At 36.9% G+C, this 11,822-nt stretch overlaps 1 protein-coding gene across 4 annotated transcripts in view; it reads right to left on the bottom strand.

The window, feature by feature from the left end:
- Positions 1-7,632, bottom strand: part of FMN1 (formin 1) — a 191,366-nt gene extending 183,734 nt beyond the window's left edge. For all 4 annotated transcript variants that reach the window (XM_035326848.1, XM_035326849.1, XM_035326846.1 and 1 more), the window contains exon 1: positions 7,518-7,632. The gene's annotated coding sequence lies outside the window, so the exon portion shown is untranslated. The remainder of the gene's footprint in view (positions 1-7,517) is intronic.
- Between the last annotated feature and the right edge of the window lie 4,190 nt (positions 7,633-11,822).

Here is an 11,822-nt window from a genome sequence, read left to right on the forward strand (position 1 = left end):
GGAGAGAATTTGCTAGCCCTTGCCTTTGCAACACAGATTTGCTGGGCTGTAACTCCTGAAACACAAGCAGGTGCCCTAATCTAATCTGAGTTGAGTTCTGATTGATTACATTATTGAAATAAGACCTGCAAGCTCCTCCTGAAGTCATATTGCAGCTAAAAGTGCTATTTATTTATTTATTTAAAGTTAGAAACAAATAAACCTTTTTCTAGATTTATTGTTTTAATCTTACTAACAACAACCTGTTAGGCCAGTTTGGACCCATTTTGGAAAATACATCCTATTAGATCTCTTCTTGCTTGAACAAACTAACCACTGGGTTTGGTACACACATATTGACACATTAAAGAGCCTGTATCATCTCTGCATTTCCAAAAGATCTGTTAAGTCTTCTAAAATTATGCAGCTTTGCTCAGATGTCTGTTTTTCACTGCACATGGGAGGTGGGGAGTGGAGTGGGGAGGACAACTGCAGGCCATGCTTTCAAAAAAAATAAAAAATAAAAATATATATATACATATCTATATCACCAGGACTGCAAAGAAAGTAAATTGGTTTAACTAAGCAAAATCCTAGGTAAAAAAGAGTCAGTTCTCAAAAGTGCTGTTCAAAATGCACTCTTGGAAAGTTAGGTCCCTGTGACTGCAGTCCCTTCTCTCTACCAGCACATATCACCCCTGCTCAGCATGGCAGGTGCTGCTCCTTCTTCCCCTGATCTTTAGGCAAGCAAGAACTGGAGCTCCTTACCTTCCCAGCCCTCCCCAATACCTGACTGTTATTAGGTGGCGGTGTGTTCCTGAGTACACTACTGGTAACTTCTGTGCTGTATTATACTGCTAAGGACCACTCCAGAACAGAAAAATCTCGGTAGAGAAAAGGCAGTAAAAATGTGGACAGAAGGATCCATCCACATCACAAGCTAGAAGAAACTGAAATGACAGTGCAATAAAATTTGTTTATTACTAAGCACAACTTGTGTGATAGAGATGAATTCCAGCATTTTATTCTCTTACTCACTCTCACAATTATCTGAGTTTTTTTTCAAGCTATCATTTGACTTAATCATAAACATTATAATTGGAAGGATGAAAGGTGAGTAGCTTTTCATGGAGACAAAATGTTACAGCTCCTCGCAGTTGGAACTTTCCAACTAGAAGTCTACATTTTATTTACTGCATTGTGACAAAAATTTCAAAAGTTGGACTATTTGTTCATGCAAGAGCTTGAACTGTAATATGTGTTGTTAGCAATGCATGGTAGTTTAAAATACAATTATTTTCTACTTCACTGTACAACTACTGAACTTTCCTAGCAAAGAGTTGTTAAGACATAAGAAACAGAGTCTATACCGGAAACAGACATCTATTAAATTTCAAATCTCATGCAATGGCACAGGGGAAGTATTAAAGCATATTAGAGCTTGCCAAAAAAATTGGATGAAACATAAAGGGATAGAACAGAACATAAGGTTGAAAGTCATTGAGTTAATCCACAATGCAGAGCTCGGCATACCAAAAATGGTTTTAAAACAAAGTGTGATAAATATACAAAGAAATAAATTAAATGAAAATCACTAGAAAAGCATGTTAAAATTTTCTGGATCTTTTGCAGTCTCTGGCTATATTATTCCGTCCAAATAATACAACACAAGATCAAGTCCATAAAATGAAGTAATCTGAAATTCAGCTCCCTGAAAACCCTGTCTCTGTGATCTGAAAAGAAGGAAATCTAAACGTCAAACTCTAAAACCATCACTTAAAAAGATACTCTATATGTGGTATGTAAAATTAATTAAAATTAAAGTTTCTGATGGACTGAATAACATGATGATGCCTCACTAGAAACAAATAGCCAAACTGCCCTGTACTTGTTCCTGGACTTCGTAGGCCACAGACTCACTTTGAAAGAACAGTAAATAAACATATTACTTTTCCAGCACATAGGAGATGGAAAAAAAGAAAAGAAATGATGGATTTAGAATCAATGCCTACTATTTATACTTAAAATTAATACTAGACTTGAGCAGTCAGGTTGGAAAACAAACACAAAATGCTTATATTATTCATACTGTATGGTCTCAAAAATTGTTTTGAAAAAAAAATAGACCACAAAACTATAACTATATTGAAATTACTGACTTCAGTAATAGTTTAATTTCTGAAGTGATAACAATATTTTTCCACATGCAACAGTAACTATCTCAGCCTTTTGTTTCAGAATTATCAAAATGTTTGGCTAAAAACAGTGAAGTTCTTCACCATAAAGCATCACAAATCCTACAGATATTTTCAGTTGTACTCTTACCCTAAAAGTTCCTTTCTTCAGATTTTTGCTCTCATAATTTGAGCCAAGTGACCTTCAATACAATTTATCTACATTACTTTCTGAATATAACCCAAGGCAACTCGGAAACGCAACATAATTTGTACAAGTAGATTTTTTGTTGTTAGTACTCTATCTGTGCTAACACAACCTTTTGCAATTTTAGTTACAGAAAACAGCAAGACCTTTCCCCCAAGAAAGAATTAGATTGACATGAATATTCTCATCCTTCTGTAGCCTACTTCAATTTAGCAAAGCAAGATGTTGCTTTTTCTGACACAACTGCGTCAGCAAGTTAAAAAAAGAAAAAAAGACACACAGCGTGTCCTCATGACTACTAAAACTGTGTTGGCAGAGTTCAGCCACATCATAGGATGTATTAATTACCTTTCTCAAGTACATGTTTGAATTAATTTTCAACAAGTTAGCAGATGAGATTTCCATCACAAACTCTTCCATTTGACTGTTTTAAGAGGTAGTTAATAAAAAATCTGCAATAGATATTGTAAATATGAAAAAAATCGTACTCTAATGAGCAGTAAACCAGCAGACCTTAAAGGAAAGAAAAAGCATGGGCAAACTGTACGCATATCCCAGTGAAATCACTCTTAACACAATAACGGTCTGCTTGAAACAGGATGCTTCAAGAAGTACTGCATCTGAACCAATAAACCCCTCTGCACTTCAGTCAGGATTTTACATTCTCCATCTTGCTTCTGGGCACTCAGCAGGGAAAGAACCAACAGAAACAGATGAGTCAGTCATCTTGCTTCCAGTGATTTTGGACTGTAACAGCATTTTCTGAATGCTGAAGACAAATTGCAAGGAAAGTATCACTAAAAACATTGGATTCCAGATAAAGACATGTTCATCCTAACAGATTTGAAGCAAAGTGACTTTTCCAAGTTTACATAATATAGGAGAGGTTTTTCTAAGCGATGGCAACAGCAACTCTTATAGAATTTAATGATATTAAATGGGATCGATCCATTATATCATGAACAAAATTATATTTGTCACTTCTTGCTCTGTTCTTCCAGCTTTGCTTGCAAAAACAAGCACCTTTAATTCATTTCATTTTTAACTGAGATTTTCCTTGGGAAAAACATTTCAAGAGGCAATATTTGGCATGGAAAATTGAATCTAAAATAACTGAAGTGTCATAAAGTTGTAGCTGAAAATAGAGTCTTACAATAAAAAATGCCTGAACATCTTCAATATGTAATCAGTCTTGCTGTTATATAAGAAAAACAAATTTATTTTACATCATGGGTGAAACATGAAGACTCTCCATTTTACATAAGAATCTTCATTTTTCATGATACATGAAACACCAGCCAGACTTTGTTGCAAACAACAGTATTGACCCTCACATCCCTCTTGAACAAAACACGTGGACCTAATAGATATCACAGCACTTTGGGCAACCTGGTCTAGTGGGAGGTGCCCCTGCCAATGGCACGGGGGTTGGAATTAGATGGTCTCTACGGTCCCTTCCAACCCAAACCAGTCTATGATTCTGTTTCAGAGAGTGAGGCTGCCCTCCTGGCCCAGGTCCATCAATTCAATCCAGCAACCACAGTTAATTAATCTTAGTTAAGGAAGACAGAAAAGTCATTTTCACAATTCTCCAGGCCGTATTTTCCTAAATGATACATAAGGAAAATTAAAATCAGTTTAGGATACTTATGAAAAAATTAGAAAGTTTAAGGTACCAGATACAGTATTATCATGACAAATTGACTTATGCTTTCACCTTGTCTAGAAGATACATGCATGAACTGTATGAACATGAATTCAAAGGGATTAAAAAAATATTTATAAACAAAGTAACCCAAAGTTTCCTTACTGGTAAGAGAAGAGTACTTTGCCAAATCTGGAAATTAAAATGAATGTTACAACTATGTCAACTATTTCAAAATAAACACAGGGTTTATTACTCAACAACAGTATTAAATGGGTATTTTGTGATTATTTATGCATTAGTGTAATATAACGTGTATATAATTATAACATATATATTATACAATTATAATGTAATATAATACACCTTGCTCTAATAACTCTTCCTACAACTTTATGTGCCTAAAATGAATACTCTTAATAAAATAATCTATTGTAAGTTAAAACTGACAACCATTCCAGGACATGTGTACAGAGGCATGTGGCTAACATTCAGCTGAATTCATATAGAGCTTGAAGAAATAATTACAAGCAAGAAGAAACATTTTTTGCCTCAGGAAACAGGTCTTAACGAAAAGCTGTATAATTACTAGTCAACTGATTTTCAAGTAATAAACAAAATAAAAGCCATAACATGTTTTAATAAATTGGCTTGCAAATACCTAATATTAATCAGAATATCTTTTTCAGGTATGGTTTGAAGAAGTAACTTCTGGGAAATATCTTTACAAATAGAATACTGAATGTGCTTTATAAGTAATTTCTCTAAAACAATCAACTTGTGTCAAACCTTACAACTTTATTAATATATCTTATTTCATTTTAATCTGGTTTTAGTTTCACATTCTTATACACTCCAGAAAGGACCCTGTGATATTACTGTGGGGCAAAATAGACCAGTGTATTTTGTTGTATGCATACCAGCTAAAGGATCCAAGTTGGTGAGATTATTGCTATGAAGAGCTCACCAGTTTGTACCATGTATCATCTTTATCTTTGTTAAATCAAGACACTAGATTTGTATTTATTTAATGCCCATGCCTGTTAAGGCCATGCCAATGTTTAAAAAATGTATTTAGTATACTGTCTCTCAGATCAAAAGGCCTTTCACCAAATGTCACTTTCAGAGATACTTTTGGTTTAACCATGTTCTGAGCTTTAAACCCAATATAATATATAAGGAAAGCCAAGGAGAAGAAAACTAAAAGGATATGATACCGCCAATTTCTGAGGTATCTCATGAGCATGGAGAATAATTCTAGCTGCAGAAGTCTGGACCAACTGCTAAAGAAAATGCATGTGCTAAGGAAGTCTCAGTAGAGAAGACAACAGAAACAGAATTTAAAATAATAACAACTGAAAAAACAAAACAAACAAACAAAAAGCTTGTAATAACAAAATATTAAACTTTTAGAAGAACTCCCCTATTAAAATCCAGTGATCTTTGCAAAGATCAAAGATGCTGCCCCATACTAAGTTCTTAGGACAATATTGAAACATATATTTGACAAGTTAAACCTATTTTTAACTGTGCATATTTTAAAATATTTCATAAAATCATGCAAACTTGGAGAATAAATTCAGAGAGCTTTTCAACTTTTTCCCCTCCCTAGACTTTAACCAACTTGAAATTACTTGAACCTTAAAGAATATCAGGTTGCTTCAAAAATAGCCTTCATCATCCAGTTTTTGAAAATCTTGGCTGTACTGGATGAAATGGGTTGTAATGACTTGTGATGATCATGTTAACACTTCAAAGGAGGAAGTGTTACAGGAGAGAATGATGGTTGTATTTGTTTTCTTCAATTCAATTTTCTGATGGCACCATTTCACAGGTAAATGTTGTTGACGTATAACTCCAATTTACAAAAAGTTATAAACTCAAGGGCTACCCATCCGAGAGCATAGATTACAGGTTTTCTACAGGCCTGTCAAACAAATACATGAAGTAACAACTTGCATACATACAACATTTAGTCTGTTGTATGTGTCTTGTTTTAAGTACTAATCAACAGTAAAAAAATAAGTACTGAAAAAGGTTAACTGCTTGTATGTCCTTGTGGTTTGCTCAGCCTGTGTCTTCGCATAGAAGACCATTCGCATGGAGCTTTTATAAAATTCAGCAAGTCTGTCAACTGGCAAAGCTGGCACCTCTTTAACAATGTTTTTAACAACATTTAAAAATATTTATAAAACTCAAATTAAGAGATTAAACAGGCTGCATAGATCCCCCAACTGGTTCTAACTATAGCAACAAGACAAATCTCATGGCAAAAAGAATTTAAAAAAATGCAAAAGATTAAAACACAGACATTATTTCCATGTAATGAGCTCAAAAATACAGCAGGATAAAAAGAACAGCTTTGAGAAAAATGTCAGCTTATATCTTACACATTTAACTTCAAGATATCACTAGTACCATTTAAAATAATTTAAAATCATTGGTAAGATTGAATGATGTTAAATGGAGAACAAAAGAACTTCAATATTAAGATTTAACAGCTCTTGCATGATTTTCTAAGGGCCCAAACAAAATATATGTGGTCTTCTGGAGATACTAAGTCCTCTATTATGACTACATAGGAATAGATTGAAAATCAAGCGGAACATTCAAACTAACGATTAGTGGTTCAACCGTCCATGGAAAGGGAAGAAGCTGCAGTATCTGCATGGCTGGGAAACACAGTCACTTGGATAAGAACTCTTGCAGCACATTTTATAGGCTTTCTTTTCCTCTTCTCAGACTAAGACTCACTCAGTGCTAAGGCTCACTATCCATGTTGAATCTCTACTCTGACAATATTCATGTGGAGTAAAATCACAAGCAATAACTGACTTTTTGTGCTTGGTCATTGAAACAGTAATGTATTTTTTCCATCTATTACCTCCAAGTATGAGCAAATAAACATGGACAGTCAAAACCAGCAATGATAACAATGCTATTTGATTATTAGTAGTAACAAAGAGGGATTAGGCATGAAGGAATAGTGCATAAAAATATAAAATATATTGAAACAGTTGAAATAATTCACATCTATTGTTCAGGTTCTGTTGAGTTATAGCTACTTGATCTCTTCATGATGGACAGTTTCCTGCCTTTTTGGTGCTCATCGTGATAATGTAATATACATCCAGATTTCATATTTAAAAAGTCCTATAAGATAAAAGCTAGAAGAAGAATATGTCTCATACCAAAATAGCCAAAGCACAATCAAAAGCTGACAAATGTTCTCAGATGGCAGGAAGACTGGGTGGAGAAAGGGATGCAAAGATCTTTGAAAAGAGCAACACAAGAGGCACATGGAGATTTCTTTCATTCAGTCCTTAAATATGACAGTAAAGCAAAGAGCAGAAAGCTGCCCCACCCTAGAACCTTAACAAAGACCTCTTATGATTGTCCTTACTTTCCTTTTTCTACTTTTGAGTTCTCTGTAGAGCATCTCATTTGGTTCCACTTTCAAACATTATATGCACATAACCTAAAGAAGGATCAAAGCGTCAGAAAGGATCACCTTATTAAATGGTGTTCTAGAAGTCCAAGATTTCATGCTTCTTTAAACAGGCAAGTCATCAAGAGTTCTTCTCAAATAAAGCTTAAAAATATTTCCCCCTCCCACCTTTTTTTTTTTTTTTCTGACAGAGAAAATGAGGAACATTAGTCTTTTACAAAACCCAACCCACAAACCAGTAGTTCTTCATATCCCAGACAGAACTGATCCTTCACATTTTTATATCCTGACAAATGTCAGCATGAGGTTGATATTCATTACATTGACATTTCTTTTGAAACGTTACCATCTCTCAGTACCATTTGATACTTGTCTGTAGCCTCCACAAAAGGAAAAGGTCTTCTCTGGCCTCTAGTTGCTAAGCTTTCTCAGAGCGAGATTTTCTCTAATTTATCATCTTCTGGTAACACATTATTTTCTTCTTTGAAAATTATTAATAAATCATTTAAAATTAAGTGAACAAGGATTGATAGAGGGATCCTGTATACTCTACAGATATGAAAAAGAGAAAATGGAGATCTGTAGTATCAATTCAAATAATTTATCAACTTTGAAATGGTACTTAAGAAACTAAAAGGAAAAAAAATCAAAATTTTCTGGAAATTCCTGTCTATGCAAGAAAACCTCTACAGAGATAACTTACTTTTACCCATGCTTTAGCTTTATCATAACAACTTACAAAATATTAGGGAAACATGTACTTGCTGCTCACTACTTACTGTGTGATTATGTCACGTATACCCACGTAGCTGTGCAAGCTTCACCATATATAAAAAACACAAGTGAGCATGCATGTTCATGGCACTTGTTTTTAATGAGATAGGTTTCAGCCAAGTCAAAACTAATTTCCATTGTTAAAAAGACACTTCACAAGATGGTTTGATTTCATACCACATTACAACTCTCTATCCCTAGACACTCTGTCTGCAGTCATTCAAATTAAGTTAATGATGTTATGGGTTGACAGCTTCTTTAGAAATATAAAAAGCACTCCTTCCTCCTTTCCACTCTGCATTTAATCCAGAGTGGCTGAGCTGTTTCTGCTGAAATTTACCAAAATAAGCCAATTCACCTGCAAGCACAGGCCAAGCTACCTGGAAGTTTCACAACGTTATGTGTAAGTGGTTTTACAAACGCTGCATAAAAATATTAATTATGTACTTGTAGAAGTATCTTCAAATGAGTACTTAATGGTTTGTTGATAACATTCACACAAGACATTTCTACAAGTAAAATTACCGTTAAACAGCTGTGAACAATTGAAAGGTTGGAGGGAAATAAGTGATTAAAATTAGAACATTAACCAAAGCATCTCTATCATTTCTCAGCCACCTTTTACATTGATTAATTTCCTGGGCAGTTCCAGGAAAGTAAGGATCCATTATGATTACTGCTACACTACTGGGGAAACAAAGACCACCAAACATGATTGTGAAACAAGCAGGACTAAGCATATAAAGTTGCCAGACCACAGTCTGTCAGCTGGATAGTAATGTGATTTATTATTGCATCTAAAGGAAGGAGAATGGGTTTTAGTTGCCTTTGTATGCTGATACTGTTCATCAGGTAAAAGGTTTATCCATAATGTTAGTATGGGTCCTTTTAACACTTTTCCATCACGTAAGAAGTATTTGCAAATGATATTATACTAATGCATCCTACTTTGGGTAATAGTCAAGTATCCTCATCTGCAACTGTGACTGCCATGAGCTTTACAGTAACAGATTGTCTGAACGCTCTAAATATTAATCGCATGTCTCCCACTCATCTGCCCTCCTGAGTGCATGAAGGGATTTGCATCCATCAAACGCTACAGGGTTACAGCAATCCATTTCCCACTTCACTGACTCTATCCTATACCTCAGACTAGAAGAAAGTGAGCACATAGTTTTAAGAGTTATTTTTGGTTGGGGGAAAGAGGAGGGGGGAGTAAACCGGTACAAACTTATATTAATAGTGCTGACAGGAAAGGAGGAAGGAGGAAAGCAACGGGCTTACCTAGAGGGCTGCAGGAGAAGCTCAGAGGTGCCAGCCTTTGAGTTACCGCAGAAGCTGTTTATAAACAAGCAGAGTGCGAGCAGGCAGGAGATGCTCACGAAGACTAAAAGGCTCCCTTCTCCCCAGCCCCCTCGAGCAAGCCTTGTCATTTTTCCAATCCCTTCGAGTACCGCAGGGGAAGGCACTGCAGGGAGCGGGCAACACGGCGGTAGGCGAGCGAGCGGAGGGGCGGGCATTACCTTGCGCCGAGCAGAGCAGGGCCGAGCCGGGCGCCCGATGCTGCGGGGATGGCCAGAGCCGGGGGCGCCGGGCGGAGGGCTGCTCGCGGCCCCCGCCGCTGATCGTCCCCGGTCCCGGTTCCCCCGGTCCCGGCTCGCCGTGGAGCTCACGCTGCGAGGCTGCTTGGGTCACAAAGCGCCGCTGTGAGACCCGCCGAGGCCGCCCACCCATGAGAGGCGCCACTGCCCGGAGCGGAGCCGCCGCAGCGGCAGCGGGCTCGGGCTGCCAGCCCTTTGCCGAGCGCGCCTGGAAGAGGCGAATGACAGAAGAGGCTGGCCTCCTGAACTGCCTCAGAAAAGAAGCCAGCTATTTTAAGGTGCAGAACTGTAGATGGAGCAAGAAAAACTACAAACAAACTGGTCTGCTGCTCTGATTATTTTTCTGCAAGTAACCTTCCTGCCATGTTCACTGAAAGTTCTCCAGGGCACCACAGCAGAAAGGCTTGGGCGAAAACATGCTTAGATGGAAAGAACTGAGGTGGTTCAAAAGCAACAGAGTTAAGGCTGACATATTTACATCAGGCAACCGAGAGAAAACGTGCGTTGGTTCCCATTTGTTTTTAAGACCATTATCAATGCTGAGACATTACAATGAAATACCATCTCTCATTGTAGCTTACAGCCTGCTGAAAATGTCACATTTGCTTCTGCTGAGTTCATTAATAGATGATACATTTTAATAAATGCTTTAATTAGCTCACTGTGCAGATCTCAAAATGTGATATTATTTAACAGAAATTACCTACCTTTACTTGAAACACTGGGGATCTTCAGATTCCTATCACTTCAGGATACTTACAGCATCAAAAGGAACCCACTTGAAATCTCAGAGTTTTCTCCTTTCAACCTGAAATCTTCTGACCATCAACTGATTGCCTATAGCAAAATAGTAGCTCATATTCTGCATACCAAGACATGTCTGCAGACTAGGGAAGGAAAACAACAACAACAACTGGTTGACAGTAAGACTTTCCTTTCTGATCTTTAGTATTCTCAAAGATTAACAATTACTTTGTTAGTAACTTCCCTTTTGCGAGCATGTGGTCTGTATCAAGACAATTCACAGAAAGCAACCGACATGAAACGATTATGTCAGGCTGCAATGTAGGGCACACAGAGCAAAACCTAATCTCTGAGAGGTTTCCACTTCATCTGCACTCATCTGCGTAATCAGCTTTTCATCTTGTCATAGGATAAATGCAACCTGCCTTCTGCTTCGTTTACCCTATATAGAACGCCGGTATAGGTTTGTATGAAGCAAGCAGCAAGAGCTCACGTACAAACGTATTCAGAAAGGAACTTGAAACAATTCCATTTTTAAAGGAACATTAAAGGTTGCAACTCAACTATTTGCTAAGTTCATGTACTAATTAGAGTAGAAAGCTAATCACTTCATCTCATATGCAAACTGAGCCTCCTTTAGATGAGGCAATCCTGACTTTCAGCTACCTTTTAATTTCATAATCTGTGACTTTGTGGACGGTAAACAATGATCGCTGTTGCTTAAACCTTCAAGGAGCTTTTATAAACTGCACAACTCCAGTGAATAACCCACACTGTTGAGTGGACCTAGCAAGTACAATCTTCACTTGTTTTAGTCTCAGTTTCAGCTGAGAGACCAAGCTGAGTCTTGGAGTCCTTTATGGAACAAAGCAATGAGCAGCAGCAGCCTCCTGCTGAAGCTGCTCCATTATTTGCAGCAGTATCACCAGGAATCCTAGTTAGTCAGCAGATGAAACAACTGCATTTCAACAAAATGTTCTCAGAATTAATGTTTCAATTGGAAAAGTACTGATTAGCTGAGACGATACCAGTAAATGTGAAAAAATAGGGTGAAACCTTTTAGCAAAATCTAGCTGGGTACTACTGCTACAAAATGAAGGGGGAAAGGGGCAGTAAAAATGCAGCGGGAAATACAAAAAACAATTCTAACACTGGAAACGTTTTCTAATTTATGAGACTTTTGAATTTGTTTTCTTCAGTCTAAGTTTCTCTTATCAGATTTATGCTTTCATCTTAGTATGCTCACATA

The sequence above is a fragment of the Oxyura jamaicensis genome, chromosome 5, assembly GCF_011077185.1.
Source record: "Oxyura jamaicensis isolate SHBP4307 breed ruddy duck chromosome 5, BPBGC_Ojam_1.0, whole genome shotgun sequence".
NCBI classification, from domain to species: Eukaryota; Metazoa; Chordata; class Aves; order Anseriformes; family Anatidae; genus Oxyura; species Oxyura jamaicensis.